We start from the raw sequence: 8,624 nt of genomic DNA on the forward strand, positions 1-8,624 counted from the left end.
ATTTCACCCTCCTTTTGTTGTTCCCCAATGACTGCTATTTAGAGGTGCACCGGAGGCAAAATATTACGATAGTGGTTAATGGCTTTTGATAGCCTTATGCTCCGTGAATTTGTTTAAGCTCCTTCTAAAGTCATCTAAATTGGCAGCCATCACCACATCTTGTGGCCGTGAATTCCATAGTTTAAGATTTAGCCTTCATTTTAAAAGGTCACCATTATCTGCTGCATTAACTGCATCTACATACAGGTTCCAAAAGGGAGAGCGAGAAAATGGGGTGAGGAGCAAAGGGCACAAAGGCATGCTGATTTTATGCACATTTACCCAGAAGTAAATCACTTGGGAGTCTCCTTCCCAAGTAAGTGTGCATATGTTATAGCATTTACCTGTTTTAGGGAAGGGACCCTTTCTGTATTAGAGAAATTTGCCTGTAGGGAAGTCACAGTGTTTTCAATTGCCTACTTTTCTCAGCCTTGTCACATGAAGATAACAATCATTTCTTAAGCTAGGGTGTGGTGGAGCTCATTAGCTAACGTTCATAAAACAGCTCAGAGGTGCTAAGCAAGCATAGTTACTGTTATTACGCACCACGGAGAATTAACTCAGACAACTCCAGTACAACCCAGCTATTAGGAACATAGGATTTCTTGGAACATAAGATTCCCAGTTTTCATTGTTGGAAGATGTGGGGTCTGGCAACATGAGGCAAAATGTCTGGGTTTCGTTGCCATATCTGGGAAGCAAGAGAGGACTGGGGGGTTACATGTGGTGAACTGAAAGCTAAGGTGAATGGGAGATGCAGTGGTTTCCTCCTCCAGATCTGGGCAGGGAATCTGGACATGGGGAAAGACTGTAGCTCAGTGGTAGAGCATCTGCTTTCCTGCAGAAGGTCTTCAAACCCCAGCATATCCAGTTAGGGCTGGTGAAATCCTGGAGAACTGCTGCCAGTCATTGTGAACATTATTGGGCCAAATGGACCAATGTAAGTTAGCTTTTTATAATCTTGTGAATTGGATGCAGTTGACTGGGGAGGAGGTCATCAGGTACAGTGGTACCTCGGAATAAGAACTTAATTCGTTCTGGAGGTCCATTCTTAACCTGAAACTGTTCTTATCCTGTGGTACCACTTTAGCTTATGGGGCCTCCCGCTGCCACCATGCCCCCGCTATGCAATTTCTGTTCTCATCCTGAAGCAAATTCTTAACCCAAGGTACTATTTCTGGGTTAGCGGAGACTGTAACCTGAAGCGTCTGTAACCTGAGGTACCACTGTACTAGGATTCCGAGGTTCCTTTTAGTGTTGCCAGCACTGTTTTTGTTTTGTTTATTTTCTGGCTGTCTTGTTTACTGGGCCATGCTCCTGGGTCTGTAATAGCAACCTGACAAGCAGAAATAATGCAGTAGAGGCTTTTTCCTGGCATGGAAGTACAGGGGTGGGCAATGTTCTACTGGCAGGATTTATTGGGCACTGTTGAAAGCACAGGCTCAGTGGTGGACTTTGGGCTCTCAAATTTCAGCAGTGCCCTCTGCAATGCTAAAATCCTCCCAACTCTTGTACTGTGTTCTATAGCATTGTGGCATCCCCTGTAGTATGGCACCCACTGTGACTGGTGGGTCACACTACCCTAAAACCACCTCTGACAGGCTCAAGGTCAGAACATAACATAGGAGGCCTCGTGGATCAGGCCAAAAACCCAACAGGTCCAGAATTCTGTTCTTACAGATGGCTATGTGAAACTTGTAAGCGGGACAGGAGTGCCACCACAAGATAGAGGACCAGTTGCCAGCCCAATTTGAAACTGACTGAGAAGGATTAAACCATCTTGATTGAATTGATTGTTACATATTGAGGCTACTTAAGCTCTTGGCTTCATCTTGCCTACACTGATCTTAGACTCCCACTGAATCCAGCATTGCTCAGGAAGGATGACAAAATCCCTACCAGAGAAGAGTGGCTGATCAAGTTGATGGATTACGCAAAATTGGCAAAAATGATTGGAAAGATTAGAAACCAGGAAGATAAGGAATGGGGGAATTTTATAATTTACCTTAGAGAACACTGTAAACAATTAAAAACATTAGCAGGACTGTAATAACATTTGCAAGGTTAAAAAAAATGGAGGACAATGTAAGTTGCAGCGGAAAGGGATTAACAATGGAACCCACGGAGGGGTGGAGGGAAGTCCAAGGATTCGGGGAATCCTATATTTTTGTGATTATGACTTATGTCTGAATGTAAATGTTAAATGTAAAATCAAATAAAAAAAACTTTACAAAAAAAAGAGAAGAATCCAGCATTGCTCAGGATTTGGGCCTCTGCGAATTTTCAAATGTCGTTTCAGATCCAGGCCAGATTTGGAACATCAGCCGTAATGGTGACAATGCATCCAGAGTTATCATGAAATGTGTCTGTGTGTGTCTGTGTGGGGTCTGGAAAGACCCAAAGCATCCACCTGGACTCAGAAGCTACACTGCCATCACCAGGAGAAGCCCCTGAGCATCAAGCAATTCGCCACCTCTTGGAGCTTATATAAAAATGGCCAGTGCTGCAACTTGCAAGATGGGTGTGACTTGCAGGATTTAGGTAAACTGAGGTGATGACATGGCAGGGTGTTGTGGAAATCTTGCATAGTGTATGTGCATGATGTGGGAACTGTTGTTCTCCTGGCAGCACAACATAATGTATCTCTGTTCAGAAGTATGCTTCAAGAAGAAGAAAAAGATTTACTGCCAAGTAAGTGTGCTTGGAATTGCAGCTTCAGTGTCCTGAAAAACATGCTGGTGGTTTGAGGAATATATAACAATGAGCTGATTAAAATTATTGACTGCAGAACTCTTCATTACATGTTGCACATATCTAAGGGAAATCAAGTATTGTGATGGAGAAGAAATTCAGTTCATTATGCATTGAAAGCCGAATCTATCAAAATTTGAACTTTCAAAAACGATAAGCAAACTTAAACACAACTATCCTTTGAAATTGTGCAGTGTGGTTGTCCCTCCAAGCAATGTGTGCAAAAATGTACGGGACAAAGCGTGCGTGAAATGTATACAGTGGTACCTCTGGTTACGTACTTAATTTGTTGCGGAGGTCCGTTCTTAACCTGAAACTGTTCTTAACCTGAAGCACCACTTTAGCTAATGGGGCCTCCCGCTGCTGCTGCGCCGCCAGAGCATGATTTCTGTTCTCATCCTGAAGCAAAGTTTTTAACCCAAGGTAATATTTCTGGGTTAGCGGAGTCTGTAACCTGAAGTGTATGTAACCTGAAGTGTATGTAATCCGAGGTACCACTGTATAGTGAAATTAACATACATGCATATAAGTATAGTAAATTATCTGCTGAACATTCAAGAGAAGTTTAACAAAAGAATGCAGACTTATTTGGAAATGTGAAGAACTGAACTTAAGATTAGAAAAATGAGAAACTGGGGGGGGGGATGAAATTGACAGATTCATCCATCTATCCCTGCATGAGAGGAGTGAGAGAAAACACACCTGGAGGTGTTTTAGGGCCACTCTACAAAATACATCAGGAAAGCCAGAAATGATCTCTAGACATTTATTTTGAAAAATAATAAAATGAAACAGTCTAGCTGGGGGCATTTAATGCCTTTCCCAGCACCACCATTTTCCTGATCCAAATTGCCCTCCCAATCTGTCATTACTACATCTGCAGTGTAGTCATAATGTATTATCTTAAATGCATGTGTTGGCTTGACAGTACTGTGTCCCAACCTTAATTATAGCCAATTGTAGCTAGAGCAAATTCCTTAAGACCCCCCGGAAAGCCGTTCTCCCTTCCAGTGTGGTCTTGGCTTCCTTGCTCTTCCAACTCTTTGCTGCAAATGTATACATTCCACATCTGTTTATGCATGAATTTGGAAACATTCCTGAACCGAGAGCTTGCCTGAATGAGGTACACTGGGCATCGTAATAGCGATGTGTTGCTGGGCTCCCCCATGGGATTTGGGGAGTGTTTGAATTCTCTTTTACTTATTCAAGGAATTGTGTCACTGTGTTATGAAAACAGCTGGGATTAATCATCCTGGACTTAATTGCACTACCAAGGCACAGCACTTATTGGCAGATTCCTTTGTAATTGGCACACGCGCCGCCTTGCCCCCGCAATTGAGGGGCCACAGGGCCGAGCAACGTCACTCGCGCATGCCATGAAGCATGCTGACATGTCGTGCATATGCCCCACAGCTTGCAAGCTGGACACAAATGCACCCTGTGGTGTGTGTACGCGGCCACTGCAGAACTTTGGGGGGACCCTTTCAACAGAAATGGGGGGCCTAGCCCCCTGTTCATCCATCTCCCACTCAGTACCCCTGGTAATTGGCAAGTCTGATCCAGAAATTTAAAAGCCATGAACAAAATGGTTGTTTTGTTACTCGCTGCCTCTCCATGGTCAATGCTACTGTAAAAAGTGGCTATGAGTTGTTCGTTTCATGCATAGAATGGGTATGTGTAAAATGTAGCCATTGTCTCTGGGGGAGGCACTATGTGAATGATATCAGTGCACAGCCCAATGTGTAACTCTTTATTTGCCAGTGAGGCTGGCAGGGAAGAATCTGGCAGGAGGACACCTAGGGCCCTACACAGCAGAACAAGCAACCACATGATTAGGTAGGGCACCTCACTTTGCCATTAAAGAGGGAGGAATCTGTAGGATCGTTTGCAGTAAGTGAAGTCCATCTAAGATACTCCCACCCCTGAGATCACGAAGTCCAGAGGCATAAGACCATTGGGTCTAAAACTATGTGAATATATAGCCCCGTACTTCATCCATAGAGAAAGCACGCTTTTAAGTAAAATGTATTTTGTAAGTGTGGTGGGCGGGGTACTTTGGTCATCTTGTTTTTCTCTGTACCTACCCAATGTGTACAGAATCAAATATCAGCATCTGGGCAACCAAAAGAGGGGCAGAGGACTCAAGCTCAAGGACGGCTTGAGGCAAAATGTAAAAGTAATTTCCAAAACCTTTGTAATACTGTTTGCCAAGCTGTTTCCATGTGGCAAGCAGACACCAGCTCATATTTCAGTGATTAGATCATCTTCTCACAATTGGAACAGCAATCAGCGAGGGGGAAGAACAGAGTAAGCGAACCACTACCAAGAAGAGGTTGATTTCTCTGAATATGGAAGCTCCATTGAGCTACCATGACTAATAGCCATTACTAGACCAAGCCCAGCAATGGGAAACCTGTGGCCCTCCAGATGTTGTTGGACTACAACTCCCATCAACCCTAGCTATTGGCCATGTTGGCTGAGGCTGATGGGACTTGGAGCCAGAGAGTCTCCATTCCTCATTTATAGTGAGTCCCCCTCTATAACCCTGGCTAGGACTTACTGTTATTTGACTCCTCTCCTCCCAAAACTGCCTCCATCAGAGACAGAGGTAAGAAAGCAAGGCCCATTTCATCAGCCTAGCTGGACTCTTTTGCTATCTGGCTCCTTTCATGCCATAACTGCCTCATTAAACCTGAACTGGCTTGTTTCCCTCTCCCCTCCCAGTCCCTTTACCACTTTGTATCATGTCTATTAAATATGTAGGCCATTGTTTTAAACTCTGAACATATTGGCCAAAAGGCAGAAGTGCTGTGAATTAAAGGGATAGTGAATATTTCTACCGTGCCAAACAAACAGGGACAGGGACAACACTAATTGAGAGGGACATGTAGGATTTCTTCAAAACTTTAATCCCTTTATCAAGCTGGGAACAGAACCAAGATTCTTGAGTTTGCACCTTTTACCTCAGATTGCCTCAGCTTCACACTACCAGGCTATAAAAATGCTTTTTTTTTATTGAGGTGTGCACCTTCAGGCTTTCCAACACATCCAACCCATCCTTCCCGGTAAAGCAATAAAACACTGCTATTTCTTTTTTTAAAAAAAGAGAGAGGTGAGCAAGCCAATTTGCATGCAGAAACTGAAGGAAAAAGAACACTATGTTTGTCTTTCCACCTACTTGTGGCTTAAAGACAAGAGTTCCAGCCAGTGTGGAAAGCGGTTGGATTTTCCTGGGTGGTGAGCGATTGCCAAGTAGTCTGAGAACTAAGAGACCTAGAGATTTCTACCTCCACCCCTTTGGAAGGAAATGTAATAAAGGTAGAATTAAGATTTGTGGCAGTGGGTAGGGAGGTACTTATGAGTTGTGTCCAATGCCAGCCTTACTTAGAGTAGTCCCACTAATATTAATGGACGACCAATGTCAAGTCATTCATTTCCATGGGTCTACTTTGAGTAGGACTAGCATTGGAGACAACTCTGATTTCAAATCTCAACTGGGTCTGCCACAGAAATAAGAGTACCTCTGGAGTTGGGGTGGAAAAAATCTGTCAGTTTCAGTTTCTCTCTGTCTTAAGTGCAGTTCGTCATATTTCTGCACCAGTTTGTATTTAATAATTAAAAAGTGGTCACAAAAAATGTCAGCATTTTAGAGCCTATTTCTACTAATAAACATACCGTATTTTTCGGACTATTGGACGCACCGGTCCATAGGACGCACCTAGATTTGGGGGGGGGGAATAAAGGGGGAAAAAATTTATCCCCCCCCCCCGCCAGGCGCGGGGCTGGGGCGGGGAAGCCCGAGCTTCCCCCTCCCCCAGAACGGGACTCAGAGCCATGCCGAAGCTGCGCGCAGCTTTGGCATCGCTCTGGGAGCTTGCGGGGCTGGGGGAGGAGGAAGCCTTCCGCCAGCCTCCAAACCAAGTCGGGGGACAGCGGGAATGGCGCGCTATTCCGCGATGTGATCTGGAGGCTGGGGGTGGGAGAAGCAAGCCTGCTTCTCCCCCCCACCATCCCCACAACCTCCAGATCAGGTCGGGGAATCGCGGGATGGCAGCGCTCCGCCATCCCGCTATTCCACGACCTGATCTGGAGGCTGGGGGTGGGAGAAGCAAGCCTGCTTCTCCCCCCCACCATCCCCACAACCTCCAGATCAGGTGGGGGAATCGCGGGATGGCAGCGCTCTGCCATCCCGCTATTCCACGACCTGATCTGGAGGCTGGGGGTGGGAGAAGCAAGCCTGCTTCTCCCCCCCCCCACCATCCCCACAACCTCCAGATCAGGTCGGGGAATCGCGGGATGGCAGCGCTCTGCCATCCCGCTATTCCACGACCTGATCTGGAGGCTGGGGGTGGGAGAAGCAAGCCTGCTTCTCCCCCCCACCATCCCCACAACCTCCAGATCAGGTCGGGGAATCGCGGGATGGCAGCGGTCTGCCATCCCGCTATTCCACGACCTGATCTGGAGGCTGGGGGTGGGAGAAGCAAGCCTGCTTCTCCCCCCCCCCCACCATCCCCACAACCTCCAGACCATCCCCACAACCTCCAGATCGAGCTTGTGGGGCTGGGGGGGGGGAGAAGCAGGCTTGCTTCTCCCCCCGCCAGCCTCCAGATCAGGTCGGGGAATAGCGGGGTGGCGGCTCTGCACCTCCCCGCTGTCCCCAGCTTTTGGGTGCAGGCTGCTGCCCGCAAGCCTTGCGAGCCCGCGGGACATCCCGCCGGGCTTGCAAGACTTGGGATAGCTTCCTGAAGCCTGGAGAGTGAGAGGGGTCGGTGCGCACGGACCCCTCTCGCTCTCCAGGCTTCAGCAAAAGCCTGCATTCGCACCATAGGACGCACACACATTTCCCCTTCATTTTTGGAGGGGAAAAAGTGCGTCCTATAGTGCGAAAAATACGGTACTTTTGTATGCAGTGTTGCCCGATATACATATTCTAGCAAGCTATTTTCCCTGATGTGATGCATTTTGTATGCTGTTTGCAGCAATAGATGTGTTATTATGCACATTTGACCCTAATATATTCATTTTTGCACCACATTCTTTTTATTTGAGGAAGTGCATCGCAACATTTGGAGAAGTGTGAATGCATTGCACTTTGAGCATTGTTTCAGGAAATGCAAATGAGGTAGGCTCGCATTAAAATGTGAAGCAGATTGAATCCCATCCCACAGCTACAGAGGATTTGCTTTCTATACCAAGACCCACAGAGGGTCAGACCTATCAAGAACCACCTCCTGAACTGGAATTCCTTTCTCTTGTAAGTTTCCACTGGCACTTTGCCCATGTTCAGAGACACATTCATCTTTGCTGTTTTCATTCCATATTTCCTACTGCTGTTCGGAAGGAACCCATCAATTCAAGGCATTGGCATGTCTTAATGAGTTTGACTGGATCTAAAACTGGCACCACACATTTTTAAAAAAAAAATCTTAGTGAATAAAATGTATGTAATTAGTCCACAAATTGAGACATCAAGACACGTTACCGAAACTAGCTAAATAAGTTTTGGCTGTGTACCATCACCCACTCTGAGTTGTCTGAGAATGCTGAATTTCCCAGAATTCAACAGCTGCTGTTGAATGACTGAGCCCCACTTGTCCTGAACCCTGACCAGCCCTGAAATATGCATTCCTCCACCCACCCGTTCCCATCAGTTGCTGTGTAATACAAGGTCGCTCCCTCCCACCACTCTTTCTAACAACAGATGTATTGCTATCCCGGAAACACAGGCATTCATTCATCATTATCCTCTCCTTCTTCCCAGCTCCTTCACTCCAAGGGAATGCAGCAAAAGTGACTTTGCTTCTCCATTCACGGCTATCTGCTTCCACCTAGTG

Source organism: Podarcis bocagei (genome assembly GCF_964188305.1).
Source record: "Podarcis bocagei genome assembly, chromosome: 13".
Classification (NCBI taxonomy): Eukaryota; Metazoa; Chordata; class Lepidosauria; order Squamata; family Lacertidae; genus Podarcis; species Podarcis bocagei.